Source organism: Ursus arctos, unplaced genomic scaffold (genome assembly GCF_023065955.2).
Source record: "Ursus arctos isolate Adak ecotype North America unplaced genomic scaffold, UrsArc2.0 scaffold_10, whole genome shotgun sequence".
NCBI classification, from domain to species: domain Eukaryota; kingdom Metazoa; phylum Chordata; class Mammalia; order Carnivora; family Ursidae; genus Ursus; species Ursus arctos.
Window position 1 is genome coordinate 16,220,909 of NW_026622764.1, and position 27,181 is coordinate 16,248,089.

Here is a 27,181-nt window from a genome sequence, read left to right on the forward strand (position 1 = left end):
TATAAGATACAATGGTAACATCGCAATACAGTTTCAGAGCAAAGGACACCAATTTTCTTTGGCTAGATTATGTTGAACACATGCATTTTACAATCATACAATTGAAGGAAGGCGGGAGGTGAAGGGAAGACAAAAGCTCAAAGGTAAATGTTTATAATCCCAGGAACATCTGGGGACTGGGTTAAGTGGCAAGAACTGTTCTACTGAGGAGAGCAGAATATAGACTAGAAAGTTCAACTTCATCAGAAAGGAGGAGGTGACTCTGCAAAGTGTTAATCTCGCCCTTCTTTACTCCCAGTACAATCTGCATTCAGGGGAGAACCAGTGAAAAGAAAAGATCCACCATTATCCTAGGGAATCAAGTTTGCAACATAGTCCAAAACCATGGCTCGGTTTCCCAAGGACAATAGCTAACAAAGTCACGTCCTCTTGGAATCTAGGGTAGATCAGCCAGGACCTAAGGTAGCTGATTTACTCAAGTTAAATGGGCATGTTGCACTGTAATAGCTTTGTTGTTTGTTTTTTTTTAATTTGATTTTCAAACATGCCTTTGAAAAGGTAGCTCACTGTTCTTAGATCTATAATATATGTCTGGTACTATAGACACCTGCTTTTTCATGTATAGGAAATCCTTCCAGCGTGTTATTGTCTAACATCTGGATAATGTCAATTTTTTGAAACAACCTACCATTTAGCTACAAATTTAATTTTCTCCTAAAATTGATCCACTTATGGTAACCACGTAACCTCAGAAATAACTAGTACGTTCTTTCTCCTAACCAAAATTATGCCAGAATAGGTTTGAGGGGAGAAAAAAAAAAAAAATAGATTTTTTTTTTTTTTTAAATTTCAGGAGAACTGAAAAGAAACATGGTTTATTAACAAAAAGATGCCTTAAAGTGTAAATTACGTTCTCATGAAAAGAATTCGATTTATGATTCAACAGACAAATATGTGTGCTGGGTAATCTGAGAAATCTGCATCTGCACAGGCTCCCAAGAATCAGAACCCAAACCAAGCTGTCGGAACTATTATGCAAAGCAAAAATGACTCACAAAGTAGGTAATTTCCTAAAGCAAATTAAAATGCAATAGCAAGCATTTCATGAATATTTGAGAGTTCTCTTTTTCTCAATGACAAGCACCTGCATGTCTTTCACTACTTTTGCTGTTCAAAACACATTGAATAAATGGGGTAAACCTTTATCCTCCAAAGATGCCTGTGAAACACAACAGGGACCCATGTTGGAGTCAAGTCGTCTTGGTATTTCCAAAGATATTTAGACAGAAGCTTTGTGAAAATAATAATCCGTACGAATAAGCAAATGTTCTTCCTGTGCATACTAATGACATCAACAGAAGGCATCATGTTTACATGTGATATTGTTCTAGACTTGCACAATAGGCTGGCCCTCCGATCCCGTGCTGAGTTAAATGAAGGTTCACCCTTTCTTTTGTACTCAGTGGTAACTTGGGTCAAGAAAAACATCAGCAGATCAGTGTGTGGGTCCACATTAACTACGGTATGTTATTTGGAGAGGCAAAAGTAACCCAGCGCTCGCAGATTTAAAGATAACTACAACATTCATTTGGTATTTATGCTAAATAAAGACCATACCTCATTCGGAAGCAGCTTTTAATATGTCATTCCAAGGTTTGGTGCCTGGTAAATAACAGCCACTAATATATTTTCACCTTTACAGGTATGCGGTGCCAATGAACTTATAACATGTTCTTTTAGTCTTAAGGTCTAACTCAAATGCCTTTGGCCAACATATACCTTCTAAATGCACCTGTTGACTCTTCCTCTCCTGTTCACACCATGCTGCATGCGCTGAGTGTACGGGGACTGCTGCTTCCCTCCTACTCCCCAGGTTTGCTCTGTTACCATTCATTCTCCATTCCACTAGTGATGATCCCGCCATCTTCCTACAGGTGACCAGAAGTTCCCTTGCTTTCAAGACTTCAGGCTGAAGCCCAAATGCCTCTGAGTGACATCCATGCACATTCTCCAGCCTAGCACAGGTCAGGGCCAGTCCTCACTCTTTATGCCACAACCACTTAGCCCAGATTCCTCCCCCCGCCCAACTGGAATGTTTCCTTCTACTTGTCCATCAATGTCCATGAGGACACTTCTTCCCCACCTTCAGGAAGAAGGTTAACTTACCACCCTCTACCACTTCTGTTGGACCTCTAATATCTTACACTTACATACAATACATTCTCAACACAGCAGCCAAATCATTTCTGCCCTTCACTCAAGACCTTCAAACGTACTCCATCTCTCGCAGAATAAAATCCAGCCTCTTTGGCTCAGTGTGATTCTGGCCCCTGTTCTTCCTCTAATTTCATCTTGTAGCATGCCCCTCACCCCCCGGCTATTTCCTTTGGCCACACCAAAGCCTTCTTGCCACTGCTTAACCATGCCAAGAACGTTCCCACCCACCCCGGGCACTATATACTCCCATTGCCAGGAATGGTCTTCCCTGGATATTGACTGAATGACTTGCTTTCCATTTCCCTGTTTTCTGCTGACACATCACCCATTGGCAAGGCCTTCCCTGACCACTCAATCTAAATAACAACCACATTTCCCGATCCCCAGGCAATCCCTACTTCCTTTTCCTGTACTGTTCACTATTGCACTACTGCCGACTAATGTCATATTGTCCACTCTAGACTATTCCTCCTAAATTCACACCTCCCATCACTCTTTAATCTCTTCTGCTGCTTATTTTTCCTCATACTATTTATCGTCAGCTGACAATTCTATATGACTCACTTAATTTGCTTATTTTCTCTCTGCCCCTACTAGAATAGAAGCCTGTAAGTCCAGAGCTATATTCCTAGTTTGTTAGAACCGTGCATGGCACATAGTAGTCACTCAATTCATATTTGTCTAATGAAAAACTACTGTATTTCTTAAGTTTGCTATCTCCTGACAAAATCACTTAGACTTCTAACTTACAGAGGGCATTCTGTTTTCATATACTCCATGATATGCACAGTACTTGGGACAGAGAAGAGGTTTCATCAGTGTATTTATTAAACAGAAAAGCATTTCGGATCTTGATCAATCCCCCCTAAAAAGGAGAAGTGATAATTTTTTACATAGTTCTAAAAATATTCCACATACCAGAACAGAAAAAACAAAACTAAACAAAAAAAAGTCTTTTGAGAAGACAAATTTGGCTCATATTAGGAGTATCTTATAGTCTACAGGCCCTTGTCAATATGAACTAATCAAAAAGAAAAAATAGGTAAACAAATCATCTATACTATATGTACCTATAACATTAGATATGTCATATCTATAACACTGTTCATAATATTGAAGTTCCACTGACTGAAGCTACTCATTGGAATAAAAGTATTTAATTCGTTGAGCCATAGAATTTTTAAAATAGCTATTTCAAAGGTGTTTCATAATAATATAAGTATCTTACTATACTTAGGAGAAAGAGGAATCGGTTTTCATCTTCTTTGACTAAAAGATTTGAAAATTTGGGTATGGTACCCAATGTGACAAGAAGGAAGGGAACTGTCACCAAATTAAGGAATGACCAATGGGAGAAAAAAGAGGAAAGAGAAGTAGACTCTAACCTGACCCTATAACATCAATCTAAAAAGTTGGGATGGCAGCTCAAGGCATCCAAGTAGATAATAGCAGAGCTGCTCTTAGGAGCTCCGTTTCCTACCTTTCTACTTTGCTTCTTGTGCTTCTCAGAGATACTTCACCCAGAAGGGTACACGCCGACCAGCCCTACTTTGGAGTCCTGAATACACACTAGGCTTCTAAAAGTACATTCATTGTAGTCTGAATGAAAAGAAAGTTAGAGCCAGGGTGTTTAAATAGAAACCACCATCCTTATAAAATGGGTTATGGAACCATTAATTGTCTGCTTAGAGCCTCAATTATAAGACCTCTAGGGTACCATTTCAAAAATTAAAGCTTAAAAGATGCACTGGTGGCCTGGAAAAGTTATTGTAGCCTCCAGAATAGTCTAACCTTCCATAGGGGAATGAGAGGCACACAGGGAAGCCAGCCTCATCTCGAAAAGTCATCTTTTACCTCTTCCTTGCTTCTGGACATGCCAGTTTAATGATACTTCCAGCAATCTCCTAATAGTCACCTACTTAGTGAACTCTTCGTTTTTCCTACTGGAATAAAAGAAGGGCAATATTTCCCATGAGAAAATACATGATTTCTTACTGGCTAACTGAAAGTCTTTAACACCATCGACCAACCACACAACATAACAAATTTTGCAAATCCTCAAAGAAATAAACTCATTTTAGAACACATTCTGGGGGCGCCTGGGTGGATCAGTCGGTTAAGTGTCTGACTCTTGATTTCAGCTCAGGCCATGATCTTAGGGTTGTGAGATCAAGCCTCTCGTTGGGCTCATGCTGGGCATGGAGCCTGCTTAAGATTCTCTCTCTCTCCCTCTCCCTCTGAGCCCCCCACCCTCCCAAAAAAGAACACATTCTGTAGGCTTAACTGAGCTCCTAACCTTTATCTAATCCCACTACTGACAGATCTCTTCAGGCCCTGGGGTGGGCTAAGAGCCACGCAAATAAGCAAACGTACCAAACTACAGCCCCTAAACAGGTTTCTCCCATCTGAACAAACTGCCTATAGCAAAGCCTACTGGCCACAAGAAGAGCCTGGAAGTAACTACACCCATTAACAACAAGAGACGGACAGCAGGATACAGGAAAGTAACCATCAGGCCCAAATCTTAGGAATAGAAATAGAGGCTATTTTATAATAGAAAAGCAGACAATCCTCATTTGTCTGCAGATTCTATTTTTGCAAATTTGCCTAATTGCTAAACTTTATTTGCAACCCCCAAGTCCATTCTGCCACACTTACAGTCACTCACACGAATGCACAGAGTGACAAAACAATTTTGGTTACTGGACATTCATGTTTCCAGGTGAGCCTGAACAAGGCAACTCTCTGGCTGGATTTAGTCCTCATACCATAAACAAGTGACATGTTAGTGTCCTATTCAGTGCCACTTTGTGTGTGTGTGTGTGTGTGTGAGAGAGAGAGAGAGAGAGAGAGAGAGAGATCTGGCTGTTTGACATGGTACTCAAGTGCAGGGCTAGGGTGCTGCTGTCTAGCACTCCCCCACCAGGAAGGTTTGGTGTGCCTTCCTGGGAAAATACGTGTCTTAGGTAAGCTTCATTCAGACCTGAGTTATTGTGCTGTTGACTGTGAATTCAATGCTGATGAATCAAATATATACAGTATCTTTAAACAGGAAGAAAAAAAAAAAAGGTTCTGTATTGATGGTTGATGAAAATGTTGGCAGCAGAGGCTCCCAGGAACTTCTCCCTGTATTTCCCCCCAGGCACAGAGGTTCAGAGTTCCCTAATCAGGTGTGCAACTACTGTATAGAACATCACTACCGCATATAATGAGGTTGAGTTAAGGCCAAAGAATTTTTTTAGGCCACGGCTAATATGAAATGGTAGCTAGCTCATTTGCTTTTGTATTAATCGTATCAATATAAAATGTTATAATTATAGATCCTTTTAGTGCAATCTCAATTGCAGCTCAAATACCTTTGCATTCCTCTCATATCCCTTCCCATCCAATGTGTCTTGGAATAAACTATAGCAACAAAGCACATTAGGACACGGGTCCATTATTTTGTTAAACTAATTAACCATTATGATTCATTTCCCACACAGGGAGGTAGAGACTTAGAGTGTAAACTGAATTAGGGTAGACATAACTGGGATTTGTGCCCTGGCTACGTATTTACTCGTTATATAACCTCAACAAATAACTTCGCTTCTCTAATCCTCAGCTTCCTGAGGTTGTCTGAGGAATAAATGAAATACTGTATAGAAAATTGCACATGAGTAACATACAGTAGGAGCTCACAGTTATCTCCTTTTAGTTTATAATCAGTAATGTTGTTATTTTTCTTGTTAAGAATAACTGGTCCTTATATTCAACTCAAGATTTCTACCGTTTTTCTACTGTTCTCTCTAACTTTTGAGTGTGTGTTCATTAATTAACCAATTTTAATGGAATGCCTCTTCCACATCATACTATGGGCTCATCACCAATGACACACCGCTGAATAAGGCCCAGTTTTCACCACCAAAAAGGTTGTAATCCACTGAGGGAAAGCCAAAAAAAAAAAAATATATATATATATATATATATATATATATATATATATATATATAGAGAGAGAGAGAGAGAGAGAGAGAATATATATGTATGTGTATATATATATACACAGAGTATATATATGTATGTGTATATATATATGTACATGTGCATGTATATATAAATATATATATATACACAGACACCTATATATATGTAGGTATAATTTTTAGAATGAAATAGGATGTTAAGGGATGTGTAGAATGATATAAATTGGGCAGAACGGGTGGAAGGGGTTGGGGAAATAGGGTTAAAAAACACTTTTCCTATAAAAGTTCAATTTAATATGTCTTGATGTGTGAGCAGAAAACAATCATGGAAGTCAAGAGGCATTTCACACAAATGTAGCAGCCCACACAGAGACCAGGGGACAGGAAAGAAAAAGTGAGTTTGGAGTCTTACAAGAACTTCACCATGGTTATAAGAAATCTTTAAAAAAAGATTTAAAAAAAAGAATTATGAAACAATACCACGCTGGCACCTACTTTTTTTTAAGATTTATTTATTTATTTATTAGACAGAGAGAGACAGCCAGCGAGGGAGGGAACACAGGCAGGGGGAGTGGGAGAGGAAGAAGCAGGCTCCTACTGGAGGAGCCAGATGTGGGGCTCGATTCCGGAACGCAGGGATCACGCCCTGAGCCGAAAGCAGACGCTTAACGACTGCGCCACCCAGGCGCCCCTGGCACCTATTTTTGAAATGGTGAAGGGCTATTCACACTTACTCACCAAACATAATGAATGCCAAAGAGAACTGAAACTCACAATTCCTATTACTTGAATAATTATTATAAGAATAATGATTAATTGAAGCTAATAATGAGGGCAAAATATCTCTTAACCATTTCAATACAGAATTAAGTAATATTTTAAAAGTCACTAAAGCCAGGGTGCCAAGGTAGCTCAGTCAGTTAAACATCCGGCTCTTGATTTCAGCTCAAGTCATGATCTTGGGGTCCTGGGATGGAGCCCTGCATTGGGCTCTGTGCTCAGTGTGGAGTCTGCTTGAGGCTGTCTTTCTCCCTCTCTCTGTCCCTCCTCCCACTCTTCCTCTCTCTCTCTCTCAAAATAAATAAATAAAATCTTTTTTTTTTTTTAAGTCACTAAAGCCTCTACTATTGGCAGATCAACACATTATTAGTAGTTCTTCACCAGGAAAAATTGGGATTTACATCCTGCATTTACAATAAGAACAAAATAACAAAATGCCACAATGATGACTCTAAGCTTAAGCATAAAGCTCAAATATTAAATATACATTATTTGCATCTCACTCCCTTAACACACAAAAAAAGTGCATTAACAGACACTAGAAATTCTTTTCTGTGCTAAGCACTGGAATTAAAGGATTAAATTTTTACTAATATCAATAATTAAAATTATCAGCTATATTTATTTATTGTGTACACAGCAAGAGAAAATATTAAGATCACATGATTGTTAACATCTAGTTACTTTATTATCAGAGTAGATAGTCTAAAAATTTCCTTTCTATTTGAAAATGAGGAGGAATATTGGAATGAATACATAAACATTTCTCAATGAAATATGGCTGAAAATAATTAGGTTATAGAGGTAAAACACTGTTTGTGTGTACTTTAAAATAAAAGCTGTAAAATTTCATTGGGATTTCCAGTAGGGGCATGCTTGGGAATCGTCCAGATCTTGGATACCAGATCTCTTATACAACAGTCCACATTCGACAACTAATCAACAGTCATGGCACTTTTAGCTCTAAAAAAGAAAGTGAAGATACTCCACTGAAAAGGGCCAAGTAGGAAGCCAGTGACTATACCAGAACCATTATTTGTAATCATAACCAAAAAGGGGTTTTGTTATCTCTTTGTTTTAGGGATTTTTAGGGGGAACAAAGCAGGCGTGAAACATTACATAGAAAAAAAAAAAGATATAATTTTAGAATGATAGCTTATATTTAAAAATATTTTGACCTAAGTTTCATATTTTCTATATGTGCTCTCCTACTTTCTCATTATTACGTGCACATTTGCATGAAAACAGACCAGTTTTCAATATTTATCTGGCTCCTGTGGCTTAGTCTCCACCTGAACTCTTAATCCTCCCTTTGTGACATAAATCCAGTGGCTGTGGAAATCATTCCATGCCACTGACAGAGGATTATAGCTTCATGTAGGCAATATGCAGCTAGAACAACAGATGAATACTACTTAGCAACCCAAATTCTGGAGCAGAAAGCACTGAGAAAAGAAATTATAAAATGGTGAAATCATCGCTGTCACAGAACTATAATCAGGTTGAGGCTGATATTTGTGATACAATATATTAACTGTTCCTTAAACTAAGGTTTGTGGGCAACAATTATCATTAAGAAATTGTATAGGCAAGTCATAATTATTAGTAGGATACGTAATGCAGCGAAGGACCCTGTCTTGAGCATTCCTCGGCATGGGTAAGAATTCCAACTCTCTTACTTACAAGCTGTGAGATCTTGGACCCAAGAAGACAATATAAACTTGACAGCATTGTTGAGTTAAATATGAACATAATTCAATAACTTGTGTTAAGTAGCCAGCTCTGGGCATGGAGAATAGTGAAGACTCTAGACTGGTAGTTAGAATTATCATTTGTGGAACATTTGGGATCATCTCTCATGTTAACCAGTTAATTGCCTATTATTCTTCAAGGTATTCCAAATACTTGTTTTTCTTCATTTAAGTTTGTCTTCATCTATTAATTTAGGCATCAAATGCACCTGTTCCTCGTTATTTGTGGATTCCATAATGTGAATTTGCCTACTTACTCAAGTGTATTTGTAACCTCAAAACAAATACTCATGGCACTCTCGCACTCATTTGTGGACACGGACAAAGTGGTGAAAAATTTCATTCTGATGCACACCTTCCAATCTCAGGTTGAACAGGGCCATGCTGCGCCTTCTTGCTTCAGCCAGCTCTCACATGGCAAACTAGTGTCCCTTCGAAGTCTATTTAGTCCCACATCATTTGCATCTTTGCTTTTTGTTGGTGACTTCACCATTTCAAATGTAGTGCTCAAGTGCTGTCTTGTGGTCCCAACTACAAGAAGGCTGTGATGTGCCTCACAAAGAAAAGGTATGTGTTAGAGAAGCTTCATTCAGGCACAAGTTACAGTGCTGTGTGTGAGGTCAATGTTAATGAATCAACAATAAGGTACGTCTAGAAAAAGGAGGTGGAAATTCTTGGATCCATATGTGACGCTGGCCTGGAATGGGCTAACGTCACATCTATAGTGGTTTAATTTGTGGGTGCCTGAGGTAAATTTTAGAAAATTATTTTTTTAAAGAAAGCATAGTGGACAGCATGGTAGTGTTGTTGAAAGCCAAAGAAGTTTATGGCCATGTAATTAACTCACTAGTTAATTACATATAATTGAATGAAATATATTTATTTATATATAGAAAATGATACAAGGTTATATACTTAACAGTCGATGCACTGTTGTGACCAGAGGCTCACAGGAACTGAACCTTCTATTTCTCCTAGGAACGGTGGTTCAGTATTAGCTCATTCACTGTTTGTGGTGACTTTACACAACACAAAACCACACAAAATCAGAAGCAACTAGATATAAAATCTTTAAAGCAAAGACCATCTACCAATTCAGATCTCTACTATAGTGCATAGAGTTCCCAGGTACAAATACAAGGCACCCAGTTAAATCTGCATCTCAGATGAATAATAAATAATTTTTTTTAGTATAAATATGCCCCATTCAATATTTGAAACTGGAATTTCACCAGGCATCCTGTATTCTTACTTGCTAAATCTGGCACCCTGTGAGGGACGAAACCAACTTCACTTACATATCTAAGGAACCCTGTCCTTCCTTTCACTGCTTTCAATTTTAATCCAACAGAATTTTTAACTCAAAGCTATCACTTTTTGCTGTCAGACCATCTTCTCTCTCCTATTCAAAATCTTCCAGTACTTTCATGTTGTATTCTTTCTTTCATTTATATATTTTTAAAAATATTTATTTATTTATTTATTTGAGAGAGACAGAGAGAGCGTGCAAGTGGGAGAGGGGCAGAGGGAAAGGGAGAGAGAACCTCAAGGCAGAAAGGCTCTGCGCTGAGCACGGAGACCAATACGGAGCTCAATCTCAGCGCCCTGAGATCACAACCTGAGCCAAAATCAAGAGGTGGATGCTTAACCCACTGAGCCCCCCAGGCGCCCCTCTTCTGTTTATATTTTGAAGAACAATGAAACGTACAGTTTTGTAAGTTTATTTTCCTTGAGAATTTGTCCTCCCCAAAATGTAAAATACCAACCTCCTTCCAAAGAGAACACTGTATTAAAAAGAAAAAATAGGTGCTAAATCTAAAGGGTTAATCTTATTTCTCAAAAATTACACATGATTATATACTATCTCTCATATTATCTTAAATCTGAAAATATCAACATCGTCTACCCAAAGGTAACAACCACCCTAAACTGGTTGTATTTAAAAAACATGACACATAACACATAGTCACTGAACTTATTAGTATTTGATTTGCTAATTCTAATCGAGATGAGAACTTGTATCACTTGTTCTACCAGTCAAGCCCTACAATTCCTATTAGGTCCTTCTCTCATCTATAAGGTTTATTTTCCCCTGCCCAGATAGCATTGTTATAGCCTCCAGAATTAGAGTCTGATATGCACACCAAAGGAACAGACGACCAGACATCATAGGTGTGATTGCCATTCACCAATAACCATTTGCCTCTACTTCCGGGCACAAGGGAGATTCTGCTCTCACTCCTATTTGAAGGATGCCCTGAGGTTCGCTGTGACCAGTGCCATCATCAGAGGGAAAGTGATGTGTGTCATTTCTGAATGGAAGCATTTAATTGCTGTTGCTTGACCCTCCAGCCACTATTTCATTGCCAACCTGATTGCAAAATCACATGCTCTCAAAGAGAAGTCATCAGATGACAACTGCCTGATTGGCTGAGCCAACACAGGGAGGAGTCGGAGCCAGCAAGCTATGACCCTCGGGCAAATCCCTCTTGCAGCCTCTTCTTCATGGTCCACTAGCTAAAAATGGTTTTCCCATTTTGAAATGTAATATATGAAAATGACTAATATCCTTTTAGCCAGGAGAGTTACTCAATTTTGCCCCTTGGCTCAACATGCTTAAAATATTGACTCTCTGGCCCTTTGCAGAAACTTTGAGAACCCTTGTCCCAAAGACTCACCCAGGCCCACAGCGACTTTGTGTGAGCAAGAAATGAACTTGTGTAATGCAACCGAAATTTATTTGTCACAGGGATAATAGGGACTTGGGTTTCAATACTGTCACTCGGTAGTGATCACATAAATGCTCTGAGGTTCAGCTTCCACCTCATCAAATGAGTGCACATTAAATAAGATAAAACACATGAATATATTACTGGAAGTCATAAATGAGCCAGGACGGGAGATTACACAGACCATGCTGAGGCTATGTTGAAGGAGGTAAAATAATGTATCGATTATAAAATTCTCCTCCTGCTACACAATTTTGCCCATGCCCACCCCTGTCTACAAATTTGTCAGCCCACGTTTAAATTCTTCTCAGTGCCACTTTTTAATTTTCCTAATGCCTCTTTCAGTGTAGCATTTGGTGGGCACTATATCAGCCTTGTGGTCCCACAGACAGCTATCCAAATGGATACAGTCAGGCATTCATTTCAAATGAAAAACGAACTACTACTCAATTTCTTTACATCACCTTGGACAGTCTGAAAATTCAGAGGCGATTTCACGAGAAATTTTGCAAACAATTTCTGTCCCATAAGTAAATAAGCCTATAGGACCTCAAGCCCAGATTCCTTCAAAGAAGAAATTTTCCTCCCCACTTCTGGCTCCCTGCCTTATTTAAGATGAGAGATTTTCTGCTGGCTATAGTTCTCGGGGGTGATTATTCCCTAGGGGGCTACTTCTCGTGACTGCAGTCTGCATCAAATTATTGCCCAGAAGTTGACGATTTATGCATTTTAGAAAACACCCTCTCTGACTTCAAAAGCCAATCCCCACCATATATTTACGTGTTCAGTCTTAGCAATCCTGTCTAATTAAACAACGTACTGGTCACAGAAAACAATGTGGAGTGGATTTCATTGTATTTGTAATAATTCACTGATTCTAGATGGAAAATTCAGAAATATATGAAACCAAGTCCTCATCGAAGAAAAGGATTTTAAATAGTATCGAGAATGGACACAAAGCACCAGGAGGTTCTCGTTAATAGGAAAATGCATCATAGACTCCGAGTGAGGTAATTGCCATTTTCAGGTGTAATTTCTCACACATCCACGTGGATTAGTTCCTTGGGTGTGACATTTTGTAGGAGGCTTTTCTGTGGGAGGAGACTGGGCACCAGTATTAGGAGAAACAGGCTAGAATGCTTTGGAAACTTAATGCTCTTAGTGTTCATTGTCTATTTTTAACCTTAATACTTCTTATGCTCTTTAAAAAGTGATTATATGGAACCCCTTTCACTGTGCATGAACAAGATTTTCATTATGGAAAAATGATGTTGAAACAGAGCTGTATAAAAACTTTAAAAATTATTTCCAGCATGCATCTGCTAATTTGCCATTTTACCCAAATAAAACATATGAGTTAATATCAAAGATGAGCTCTGCGGACACAAAGTAGATATATACCCATGAAATATTAAGCAACACACAATTATTTTTTTACAGTTTGGATGTTTTTCACATAAAAAGGAGTTTTCTCACTACTTCAAAGACACACAAATTGAAAGGTCCTCCTCCCCACTGGCCCTGGCAAAACCTGCTACCCTTGACTGTTCCTCCAATGTTCCCTTATCCGAAGGTCTGAAGCTCTGAATTTCTTCACTGACCACAACTGCCACCCTCTCTCTCCAGGCTTCTAATGTTTTACTCTCTTTTTCTCCGAGTTCTTTCCAACCCCCGCCCCAGCCTCAGACAAATCATTCGTCCGCCTACCACTCCCCTGCCAGCTGGTGCCCTCTGTCCCTGCACCTTACACCAGACAGCAGCCCGGAATCCCTTGTGCCCTGTGTCCTATCCGCTCATGGTGGGCAAAGACAGTCCAAAGAATGCCAAGAAATAAGAGGACATAGCATTGAAAAATGATGAGGGAATGACAAGCACAAAGCCCTGTGAGAACTGAGGAGCAGGGATTTCCTGCTTGAGAAACTGAGGCTTCGTCACAGAGCCCAGCATTGAAGAGGAGGTAAGATTTTTATAAGCAGATATCAAGTTGGGAAGATACTGGCAAAGGTCCGTGCAGACACCCATCTTTGTATGTACCTTGAAATGTATTTATTTCTTTAAAAAAATTTTTATTAAAATTATTTATTTATTTATTTCTGAGAGAGAGCAAGAGCAAGAGAACACAAGTGGGGGGAGGGGCAAAGGGGGGAGCAGACCCCCCGCTGAGCGGGGAGACCGATGCAGGGCTCAATTCCAGAACCCTGCGATCATGACCTGAGCTGAAGGCAGATGCTTAACCACTGAGCCACCCAGGCACCGTGTACCTTGAAATTTAAAAGTTGTAATTTACCATCCTAAAATCTCAGTTAAGCCACATTTAATTTCTTAACAACGAAAATAAAAAAGGCAATTTGCGGCTGTAAGAGTCAAATATGAACAAAACTAGAAAAAGAATTGTATACAATGCGCAACGTGTTCATTTCTTAATCGAAGTTCCAAAGACCTCAACCGTAGCAGCGCCTCTGCTATTAGTAAGTGTCCGAATTCTGGGTGTGGTCTCCCTAGCCATCTACCTCCTTATTCCCTTGTCCTTAAACATCTCCAGATTTTCATTCTGATGTCAACTCCTCCCTCATGCAGGAGAAGCTAACGCCATCCTCCCCCCAAGCCTGGGTTCTCACTGGCTTAAGCCAACCAGTACACTGCATCCCACTGCCTACTCTATGACTGGCTTAGATCAAAGAGTGTATGAGCCCTAACTCAGTCCTGTTCTGGGACCTGCTCAGAAGTGCAGACAGCAGTCCCTTCACATCAAGTGCACATCAATATGGAAGACAGAAACTACAACAGCAGCTGGAGGGGAGCTATGGCCTTGAGAGAATATTCCTGTGTAGCCTAACAGCTCTGCCTTGTCCTAACAAATTTTGCCACCACAGAAACTTCTAGTTTAGAATAGAATTGGACCTCTGCTAAAATAAACCAATCTGTCAACCTACTGTTCTCTTCTATTCAGACCAATAGGTCATACTCTTAAGGAATCCAGAAGCATCACTTGGGATAGTCGCTGATCTGGGTCATAAGTAGGCACTGTTGGATATCGTACCTACGTCTGCCCTCAAAATGAAATGGCGTGTGGTGTGGGCTGTGTGTGTGAGTGAAAAGAGATTAAGGATTGCAGACAGCATTAGGATAACTTTGGTCTCCCTACTTTAAATACATTTCCGGGATCAGTAAACAAAATGCCGAACGCATAAACACACGAATGGATTAAAAAATAAAAGTGAACACAAGGCTTTCCACGTGGACATTTTACGTCACCTGTCCTAAATTCTAATATTGTTTTCAGAATGCTGACAAATTCATCCAGCCTAAGAAAGCATTTTGAGGAGAAAAAGACCTGTGATCAGGTTTCTGAGGCATAGGCCCTTACAGGCAATGAAACTCAAAGCAATGAACAGATCAATGCCATCAGAATGCAGCGCGTACGTTTCCATAATTGGAAGGGACAAGACCTTTTAAAATACATCCTCAAGTGTTTGTAGGTATATCCAAGAAATCAAAGTCATATACGTTCCATTAAAAGGGCAGAATGCCTTTTTTTTTTTTTTTTTTTTTTTTTTTTTTTTTTTTTTTTTTATGAGTGCACCAAGCACTTTAGCAACAGGGACAAAAGCAGCCCAAGTGACTAGCAGGGGAAAATCAGAAGCTGGGCAAGTCACACGAAGCCCAGAGCTGGGCAACATTTGATCAGTAGCTGTACAGGCTGCCTGGCAGCTTCAGAGAACTCGCACAGAGACCACAAGGACAGACTGCCAAATTTAGAAAACCATGGCAGCCAACAGCTGGGATTTCACAGCCTGGAGCTGTCCTGAAGCCATGGCCAACTGGGGCAACCGGCCTCAGCTTCTCGGTGACCCAAGGAAGCCACAGTGGTGAAGAAGGAGAGGATCCCCTGCTTTCTAAACAATATTAAAAGGTCAGCAACTTTTGAGCACAGAATACCCAACGTATCTAAGAACATGTACGGACCTCCCTTCACCCCACAATATAACTTCTTTGGGCAGACTTTTGGCTTTACTACGTCCGGAATTCCCTGCACACCGTCCTGGCCCTCTGGGACACTTACGTGATTTCTGTAAATGACCTTTTGTTCGCCCATCAGCATGACCATCATTACTGGTTCTCCGGCTCAGAGAATGCCAAGCACAAATTAAATTCATATGAGCCTTATCCCGCAGTCATAGATGCGGGTTCTGTTTCCCTACCAATGTCACTCGAATAATTTAAGGCCCCGATATGTTATCAATCGCCCTTCGGCCTCCAACTATGTCAACATTGTGTTCTTTAACATAAAAGTTTCATTTTCAGGGTTTTTTTCTATGTTAAATGGCCATACATCTCTGTTAACTGACCAGGATTACACAGCATATGGAATGCCAGACCTCCTCTCTTTGAAATACAATTTCCTTTTGGCTTTTCGCCCAAACACAGTTAAGTAGTATTAGCTCCCCAGGCAGACCTCATCGTCTTTGAGTTAAATACAGTAAGAAGTGCTGATGCTTCTATTTCACTAATATCTTTGCTCTATAATCCTTTATTTTATGACCTGCCCCTGGCTGCTCCCTGAGCTAAGAATTTGCTGTTCATAAAGCAGGGTGACAAGTCTCATCAAATAATGATAAAGAAAACGGTGTTACTTGAGTTTGCACATGAGCAATCAGGACACAATATGAATGCAGACGCTCTAGGCTACTATCTGATCCAATGTAAAAAGTAAAACATGATGCTTTCATCCAACATGAGAAAAATCTAGATTTTTGTTGTTTTAATCTTTTGCTCATAAAAGAGACACAGACGAAATCGACCACAGAGAGTCATGTTCGAACAGCGTGATGGCATCAATGTCATCATTTCAGAAGCCTTTAGAGGATTTCTTGCATTAGCACGCCAAAAGCACAGTGAAGAGAAATTCAGTATGGGTTGGTGTTAATAATTCTCAAATTGCTGAGGAATAATCAGATCAGAAACTTATAAAATTGATAATTCTGAGTTTTTCTTCCTAACAGACTCCACCTTTTATTATATTTAACACACACACACACACACACACACACACACACACTTTTTCAATAAATCCTCTGTGCCAGGCCTATTTTTAAGAGCTTGACAAATATTAACTTACCAAATCTTCATAACAACTATATAGACTAGCTTCTAAATTACCAAGACTTTTTACAGATGAAGGAGCTCAGGCACAGAGAAGTTTAGTAAGTTACCCAAGGTCACAGAGCTTGTAGGTTACAGAGCCAGGCAGTCTGGCTCCAAAGTCTATATATTCACCCACTGTAACAGGTTGCCTCTCTTCAATAAAGCGGTGTTGAATATAAAATGCAGCTTTTGAAACCTTTGACTAACACTAGTTAAATTTCGTTTAAAGAGAATAGTGGACCAACTTCAAACATGGTTAAAGAAAAAATAGTATATATGTATATATTTTTTACTTTGAAAAAGCCTTAGCAATGTGATAAGGTGGAGGAGACAGATCATGGATCTTGGTTTCTAAAACCTTCAATAAATGAAACAGGTTTAAAATTTAAATTTAATTTAAATTTAAATTCGGCTTTGATAAGCTTCTTAAATGACTACTGCCGCTTCCCCTACGACATATTGATTTCACATCTTACTGTCTGTTTCTAGAAAATAGGGAAAGAAAAGTATCTGGTTTTTAAATGCCTATCCTACTTCTCTCCTGAAAACAGTGTTATGTTCAAATATCAATGACACGGGGAAAAGAAAAGCAGCAGAAAGTGTCTGGACAGGGAAATAAATGATCAATGCAAACTCTTCAATCAAGACTCTTGTCCCTGAACTTCCTGTCTCTTCCCTACCCCTCCACTCCTCCAAACTTAGTCCTACACCCAAGGTACTGTCTCCGCTGTCCCCTCCCCCCATCTCCTCGAAAACCCTTTCCCACTTAATTCAGGGCACTGGCAGCTGAGGCCTTTGGCTTTGAGTCATTCCTTCCCTGCGTTATTTTCTCTGCCTTTTCCTTTGAAAGAAAGGGTTCTCAGATGTGTTCCTTGGGATGATAACCACGATAATACCAATAAGTTAATAATAGCAAACTATTACTCCCAGGCCCTTGCATATTTATATTTTAAGTCTCATCATAGCACTGCCAGGTTAGGTACGGATGACAGTCAAAATATTTAACACCAGTTAGAACAGTCGCTGGCCAGAAACAATAGGCGGGGCTGGAAGTGTGCAAACCGCTGAATATCAATCCACCTTTTGCAGGAAGTGTGTAGATGGTTTCCATTTCACAGAAGAGATGACTCAGCTCGCAGATTTAAGTGCCATGCCTAAGATCACACACCTGGTTAGAGCCATACCTCACAATCACACCAGGCTGTGTCTGACTTGTAGGTATCTCCAGTCCTAAGGCTCCAGCAGTCCTTTGAAAAAAGCCAGTCGGTTGCCAAATATGTCTAGGAAACATTGTGTGTTATATTTCCCGTTTTGGACATAAGCAAAGCATACAAGCACATTAAAGGCTCTGAGACATCCAGAAAAGAACCTGTTTTACTTTACTGAACCCAGAGTTTTTCAAACTCTGGTTAGAAAACCACTTCATACAGCACTTATTAGCAGTAGTCCAAAACCGCCATTGGGAAAATGTAAGTCTAGAAATACACACAAGATTCTTAAAAACTTTCCTTGGCCCCTGAGGGCCACCAACAGTTGGATGCCATAGCTCTCTTTTTTTTTCTTCTAATGCACAGTTATTTAAAAAGCCGTCTGCCTTCATTGAAATATTTGCTTACCTCCTATTCACTCCTCAGGTCAGGGCTGCCCAACTGAACAGGTGCTAGAACCCCAAAGCCACTGAACTGCCATATCCCACAGGTACTTCTAGGTCCTTCCTTGCCACATTTCTCTGCCACACTGAACATCAAAGATACCTTTCTATATCTTGGAAATTCTTTCCCTCGGCCACATTCACACCAAAATGTTCATGTTCACTCCATTGTCTCCTCTATCTTTTATAACTATGCTCCATCCACTCACCCCAAAGTGCAGGGATTTCTGAGGATTCCTTTTCCACCATTTTCACCTCTAAGTCTCCTGTTTATCCAAGAGGAATAACACAGGGGTTGTAATTATCTTGCCTACAGGAGAATCTCCTTAAATCTGAATTCTAATCCAGTTTGCTTCCTTGAGTTTCAAATTCATATATCCCATCACCTCCTAGACAATTATGTGTGAGGGAACTGCAAAACCTCAATCCTAAGAGGTACAATAAATTTCACCTCCCTCCTCCACCTCCTGACTGAGCTCCATAGCCTGGCTCTTCTTGTCACCCCCATTTCCACTAGAAGCAACGCCATCCACCAGGTAGATTCGACCAGGAATCTGAGAGACACTTTGCTTGCTCCCCCTCCATTACCCACCCACACCTGACCAATGTATGTCTAAGGTAGCCATATAAAATATCAACCAAATAAGGACACTTTTGAAAATGAACGGGATAAAGGGAGGGTTATTAATCATACAAATGCGGTAACTAGTGTGAAGCAGGACTATCCCTGAGATGAAACTGAGATGAAGGGTCACGCAATATTTCCCCTCGTCTTGGGAGCCTGAAAACTGTCCATTCCCAGAACCCTTGTAATTCACTCATGACTGGTCATCCCATGTCGCAGCTCATCCTCAATAAGAGCTCGCAAACTGAGCCTGTTTAAGCCTAAATCCGGCAGAGTTAAGGTTTTGCTCAGAACAAAATCGTATTCCGCCACTCTCTCTGCCAGACTTAAGCTTTTTTCCCCACCTGTATTTTGTGCCTGCTGACCCCTCTCTCTGTTAGAATGACCTTCGTTGTCTTCACCTGTCCTCCTGTCACTGACTTACCTGGTTCATTTATTCATCCCTTGAAACTTAGTCTAAGTATCCCCTCTTCTACACAGCTTTCCATTACAGCCTCTGCTCATCACCTCCGGGTGGGTCAAGGACCAAGGGCCCCTTCTTTGCGTCACCACATCGAACTGTCCTTGTCTTTACCATGTTGCTTCTTATTCATCCCTTGCTAAATTGTAAGCCAATTTGTTTCTTATATATGTTTGTATGCATGTTTGTATGTACTTACGCATTTAAGAATAATTCTAGCAGTTCATTAGATCTTTATGAGTAATACATAGTGGATGTTAATGAAATACTGAAAAGTGTTTGAAAATCCTTAGTATTTCTGTCATAGTAACAGATCCACTGACATTAAAATTGACAACTTCATAGAATTTTGAGGTACTATACTACTCAATTCATTACCACTTAATTTATACACACATAATTACCATTTATGCATGCATACATTTAATTAAATAGACTACAAGAGACTTAACAATGTTTCAAGTTTGACATTGTTTTCAAAGGCAGAGATTCAAATATTACTTTGTAAATAAAATGTCAACTCCAAAAAGCATAACTAGTAACACAAAACCTGCAAAAAAGTAGACAGAATGACTATGATAATATGCAATGAAAGAGCAGAATCATGTTAACATAGGGAAACTCAAGGGAATATTATTCTAAGCAGGAATTTTTACCAAACCCAAAAGATGATCACAGTATTACAATGAGAGGGAAAATCCTTCAGATTAAACAATCTTCGGTCAATACCGGTAAGATATATTCCATAAGGTACAGAGACACATCTGCTTTACCTACAGTACCTGTTTGAAAACTGTCCAACTATAGATTCTCAGGGAAATAAAATCACCGTCACTTCCTAAAGTAATAAACACGCCACACAGAACAATGAGTCCTGTTATTAAAGGGTGATGATGTCAAACCAAGTAAGTGAGAGAATAACCAGCAAATATCGCTGAGGGAGACAGCAAAGAAAACAACAAACCCTAGATACACAAACACCGAATTTTATGGAATTTATTGCAAAATTTTTAACAAAAGTACATCTTTCCCTAGTATTGGGTTAAGACCACTCTGCTATAGTCTAAACAAGTAAAAAATTAAAATGATTCAAAACCAATAGTAAGGAACTCACCTAATCTTTCCTATTCTTTTTTCTACACAGGTAAGTCTTGATTTTCAATGACACACAATTTAACTCATTTTCAAAGAAGGAACTAGGGCTCTGGCTGTGTCAAAGAAATTTGCCCTAATGTGATTTTAGTCACACTGATGATCAAAAAATCCCTCTATAAAACAAAAGAAAACAAAACCCCTCTATGGCATAATCACATAGGGCAGCTACAATTTAGAAACATTGTTTGTACCATAAGCTACATCCTTAATGCCAAATAATTAATTACAAAATAAAAGTATGTAAGACCAAACAATATTTGGGAGATCTTATCAATTGCTGAATTATACTAAAAATATAAATGTTAGCAAATATGTTCAGGAATAGCAATAGAGTTTCAAGTATTATCATTGCAAATTAGAATTATTTGCAGTGCTGGCATAGGACCTGCCAACCAATGATAAGTTTATTATTATGAGTCTTTTAAATATTATTGGATAGCTGGATGGATAGATGGATAGATACAAATTCTCACATATGTATAAAAACTAATTCAAGGATTTTAACTTCTATACAATAACTCATGGTGGGTGTCTTCTTACAACATAAAGTATATCAAACCGGATAATATTCTTTGACTCTAAAACATCTGTGCTGCATTGAGTAATATGTTTCATAATAGTGATCATATCAAATACCTAAAAAAAAGACAGTGATTACTTTAAAACAGTATATTGATTTAATAAAGAATCTGAAGCTGTTTGTCAAGTTTCTTATAAAAATAATAAAGCCTGTGAAAGGCAAAACTCCAGGATTTGATCACAAGAAACAAAGCTGAATGAATGTCTCCAAGCCCCTGCTCAAACGAAAATGAAGATTATACATTAAATAAATATTTAATAAAGCAATTGTCAGTATTACCATACCCAAAATACCTCCGTTTATATATAATCAAACTGTGGACAATCCCAGCTGGCCATCGGAACGAGTGGCTATCTGTTGTGGGTATTACCAAGCCAAGTTTTTGGCGCCTGGTAATATCCGAGGTCTCCTAAGGAAAACCTGCTACATGCCCTTATATTTTAAAATGCAAGCAGAAATAGAGACAGCAAAGTTAGTATGTTTTAAAAATGCATCTAATGGGGCGCCTGGGGGGCTGAGTTGGTTAAGTGAGCAGCTCTTGATTTCAGCTCAGGTCCATGATCTCAGGGCTGCGGCATGGAGCCCTGTGCCCAGTGTGGAGCTCCTTTAAGATTCTCTCTGATTCTCCCTCTCCCTCTCCCTCTGTCCCTTCCCATACCCCGCTCTTCTCTCTATCTCTAAAAAAAAAAAAAGAAAAAAAATGCATCTAATGAAGATATCTGAAATAGAATTAGAAAAGCTTTATATTTTAAATTGGGCCAAATAAAAGGTGCCTGGGTGGCTCAGTCGGTTGTGTCTGCCTTCGACTCAAAGTCATGATCCCAGGGTCCTGGGATCCAGCCCCACAGCTGCAGGCTCCTTTCTCAGCGGGGAACCTGCTCCTCCCCCTGCCCCCTGCTCATGCTCTCTTCTCTCTCTCTCTCTCTCTGTGTCTCTCAAATAAATAAATAAAATCTTAAAAAAATAAAATAAATAAATTGAGCCAAATAAGAATAAATAGTATTTGATTATTACAAAAGCTTTTGCAACAATGGTCATTTCATACACCTCAGTTTGGCATCTACAGTTTTCTTCTAACAAAGATATTTTTGAACTCCCTTAATAAAACCGAAGTTCATTTGAGTATTTATATACTCTAAAAATTTCATGTCACCTGGAGTTTTTGTTTCTTTGTTATTCTGTGTGTGTGCGTGTCTGTGTGTGTTTGTTTTTATGACTGAGCAAGTAATTTCTCAGCCATTAACTTAGGCTTATGAATCAGAAATACAGATATGCTTCTAAATTCAAATATATTTCCTGAAGATAGAGATCACATTTGATTTCATTTATATAAATTGCACTGTTACCTGTTAAGATCCCCCACAAATAGATTTGTCCCTTAATCATAGTAAAATGTAGGAGAATACTACCAATTAGTTGGCATCTTGCCTTCGGTGAATTAATTTTTTAAGTCACACTTTCACAGGACAATTAAGCAAGGAAGAGAAATAAAAGATATCTAGATTGAAAAGAAGAAATAAAGGAAATTCTATGTGCCGATATATGATCATGTATATAGAAAATCTTTTTTTTTTTTTTAAGATTTTATTTATTTATTTGACAGAGAGACAGCCAGCGAGAGAAGGAACACAGGCAGGGGGAGGGGGAGAGGAAGAAGCAGGCTCCCAGCAGAGGAGCCTGATGTGGGGCTCGATCCCAGGACTCCGGGATTACGCCCTGAGCCGAAGGCAGACGCTTAACAACTGAGCCACCCGGCACCCAACATGTATGTAGAAAATCTTAATGTAGTCATTAAAAAAAACAACAACAACTCATTAAGGAGTTCGAAAAGGCAGGACACAAAATAGACATACAAAAGGCACTGTATTTCTCTGACTTATTTCACTAGCATAATAGCCTCAAGTTCCAGCCATGTTGTGATAAATGGCAGGGTTTCCTTCTTTTTTATTGCTGAGCGCATTTCATTGCATATACATACACACACAGACACAGACACACACCCCACATCTTCTTTATCCATTCACCTATCAATGGACACTTGGGTTGTTTCCATACATTGGCTACTGTGACTAACACAGCAATGAACATAGGAGTGCATATACCTTTTTGATTTAGTGTTTTTGTATTGTTTGGATAAAGACTCAGAAGTGAAATGGCCAGAACATTTGGTAGTTCTATTTTTTATTTTCTGAGGAATCTCCATACTGTATGATTTCACTTATATGGGGAATCCGTAAAGCAAAACAAAAGAACAAACAAAACCAAACTCATAGACACAGAGACAGACTGCTGGTTATCATAGAGCAAGGGGTAGGCAAAATAGTGATGGGGGTCAATTGTATGGTGATAAATGGTGATTAAACTTATTGTGATGATCACTTTATAGTGTACGTAAAATCAAATTATGATGATATTATGAAACTAATATATACCAACTTAACCTCAATAAAAAACCCCAAAGAATTATGAAACAATACTAAAATACGTTAAAATGACATAGGTTTTCCATAAATATCTCCTAACAATCTTAGAAGGCCAAGTGAGGTTTACCTTTTCAAGTACCTCGATAATGGTGAAGTTTCAGGGGGGAAAAAAAAAAGAAAACCTTGTTTTGAAGCATTTGTTTCCATGGTGACATTAAGGTTAAAAAGAGTCATCAAAAGGCAATTCGTAGAGTTACGATGAAGATTTATTGGTTGACTTCTGCAAACTGCTGAAACTAGTCACTTCATGTGGCATCAAACACACGTGAGTTATCAAAATTAAGACAGGGTCAAACAGCAAGATGACAGCACTTCCCATTCTTGTCAGAAGAATAAACCGACTTGGGCCCTGACCGTTGCCAAGAGGGGGCAACAGCAAACAAGATGAGAGAAAGACAGGGAAAAAAAAAAAATTACATTTGAAAGAACTAATGATTCTCACAAAAAAGAAAGAACGAAAGAAAGAACGAACAAAAGAAAGAAAGAAAGAAAGAAAGAAAGAAAGAAAGAAAGAAAGAAAGAGAAAAAGAAGAAGAAGGAAAAAAAAAAAAGATCCCAGGCACAGAACAAGGAGCAATCGCTTGACTTGTCTCAAAGAAAAGGCTAACATGAAATGCTTCAAAAAAGATAAAGCTCCCGGAACAGTGCTGCTCAACCAGGAGATGAGGTCTTTATGGTAAACACTTAAGACAACTTGTGACCAGTGTCCTGCGACGCCACTAATTGTCCACGAAAGCTGACCTGCAGCAAAGCAGCACAGTTCAGTTCCAACTGTGCAGGTTCCCAAGTATTAACATGACGGAGGATGACAAAAGATACTCACGTATCACAAAAGACCAAAAATCCCGAGGATCACTACACAGCACACACTGAAAAGAGACACATTGCAGACTTTATACTTCATAAGTAGAAATAACAAAACTCAAGCACATCTTGGATTTCCTATTTTTTTATAGCTTTTCTTATTGTTACAATGGGAAGCAGAGAAAATGGAGTGGCAATAAAATCTGTAAGAAATTAAATGCGGTAACCTTACAAAAAAACTCTTATAATGAAAACAAAAACCCAGCACTTGTATTTCTCTATATAGTGTATAGAGAACAATCTGAATGATGAACAGTCTAAAAATGAAATTAAGAAGACAACTCCATTTACAATAGCATCGAAAAGAATAAAATACTTAGGAATAAATATAACAAAGGAAGAGTAAGACTTGTACATTGAAAACTCCAAAACATCACTGAAAGACATTTAAAAAAATCTAAATAAATGGAAAAATATTCTGTTTTCATGGATGACAAGACTTTTAACATTGTTAAGGTGGCTAAACTCCCACATCGATCTACAGTTTCAGTGCAATACTTATCAAAATTCTAGCTGCCATTTTTGCAGAAATTGACAAGCAGATTCAAAAATTCTTATGGAAATGCAAGGGAACCCAAACAGGCAAAATGATCTTGAAAAAGAAGAACAAAGCTGGAGGAGTCACATTTTCCAATTTCAAGTCTTGTTACAAAACTATAATAATCAAGACAATGTGGTACTGACAAAAGGACAGTCAGAGAAAAATGGAATAGAATTGCGAATCCAGAAATAAATCCTTGCATTTATGGTCAATTGATTTTTTGACAAGGGTGCCAAGGCCATTCAGTGGGGAAAAGATGGTCTTTTCAACAAATTGCACTAGCACAGTAGAAACCCACATACAAAAGAATGATGTTGGACCCCTGCCTCATGCAGAACCCAAGTGGTATCTCAAAGGGTATAGCTCCAGGAGTTAAGCCCTAAAAACAGGGGCTAAAACTAAAAAACTCTTGAAAGAAAACTTAAGAGTAAATATTTATGATCCTAGATTAGGCAAGAGTTACTTAGATAGAAAAGCAAAAGCACAAGCAGTGAAAGAAAAAAAAAAAAAACAGATTATCAAAGATTTCATCAAAATTTAAAACCTTGGTGCATCAATGAACACCACCCAGAAAGTAAAAAGACAACCCACAGAATGGTAGAAAATATTTGCAAATCATGTACCTGTTAAAGGGCTTGCATTCAGAATGCATAAGGAATTCTTAGACCTCAAAAATTTTTTAAACATCACCTAATTAAAAAATGGGCAATGGTCTGAACAGACATTTTTCCAGAGAAAATATGCCAATGGCCAAAAGGCAAGCGAAAAGATGCTCAACATCATTAACCATGAGGGAAATGCAAATCAAAGCCACAATTAGGTAGCACTTCATAACCATTAGCATGGCTAGATCCAAAGGGAAAAATAACAAGTGTTGTCAAAGGTATGGAAAATTGGAACTCCGGCAGAAATATCAAGCAGCACAGTCCCTTTGGAACAGTTTGGCAGTTTTTCAAATGGCTGAACATAGAGTTTCCCTATGACCCAGGAATTTCACTCCTATACATATGTTCACACAAAAACTTGTACACAAATGTTCATAGCAGCATTATTCACAATAGGCAAAAAGTAGAAACAAGGCCCCTGTCTATCAACTGATAAAGGGATAAACTAATGGAGTGTCCATATAATGGAATATTATTGAGCAATAAAAAGGAATGAAATTCAGATATGTGATACAGCATGGATGAACCTTGAACACATTACGCTAAGTGAAAGAAACAGTGCATACATATGAAATGTCCAGAATGGAAAAACCCATAGAGACAGTGGATTCGTGGTTGCCAGGTTATTGGGAAAAGGGAGCAAGAGGAATGACCACTAATGGGTATGGGGTTTCTCTTCAGATGATGAAAATGTTCTGTGGGGAGTTAGTAGTCATCGGTGGACAACTCTGCAAATATAATAAAATCCATAGGACTGTATACTTCAAGGTGGTGAACTTTATTGGTGTGAATTATATCTTGATAAAGCTGTTATATATATTTTTAAAAAACCTCACATACTCTTGTCCCTATACCTGCTTTTTTTTTAAGATTTATTTATTTATTTGAGAGACAGAGAGAGAGAGAGACAGAGAACGAGTGGGAGGGGGAGAGGAAGAGGGAGAGGGAGAGAGAATCTCAAGTAGACTCCATGCTGAGCGCACTGCCAAACGCAGGGCTCAATCTCATGATCCTGAGATCAGGACCTGAGGCACCAGGCGCCCTCTGTATACTCGCTTTTTAAACTCACCAGTATAATATAACTTAACAGCAAAAGAAACAATGGTACTACAAAACCCTAGTTTACCATATCTAGCTCATATTTCAATAATTTCAGCCACTGAAAAAAGAAAATATAACCAAAATAAAAAGAGTCATTACATTTAATTACACATTCCGAAACTATACCCTTTAAAGAAGTGTAAGTAAAGGAATCACCATGATGTCTTTCCATGCAGTGTACTGACCGTAAAATTAAGGAAAGAAACTCCCCCTAAATCAATGTGTATATATTACAGTTTGAAATGTTAATTAGTTTTCATCTAAGCATTAATGTCCCTTGGAGACACAGTGAGAAAAGCCACAGGTGGGATGAAAGGAACAGTGCTTATCAGAAACGAAGAATAATGTCTATGTTGCCAAAGTAACGAAATTGTCTCATAAGAAATGTATGATTTGACATTCATTTATCAACATTCCTAAAATGCAACTCTTATCTTGCCTTTGTGTAAATTTCATTTCCTAGTAATGA

At 38.7% G+C, this 27,181-nt stretch overlaps 1 protein-coding gene across 1 annotated transcript in view; it reads right to left on the reverse strand.

Moving 5' to 3' along the window:
• GPC6 (glypican 6) overlaps positions 1-27,181 on the reverse strand; it is a 1,041,998-nt gene that overhangs the window by 799,693 nt on the left and 215,124 nt on the right. The gene's annotated exons all lie outside the window — the stretch shown is intronic.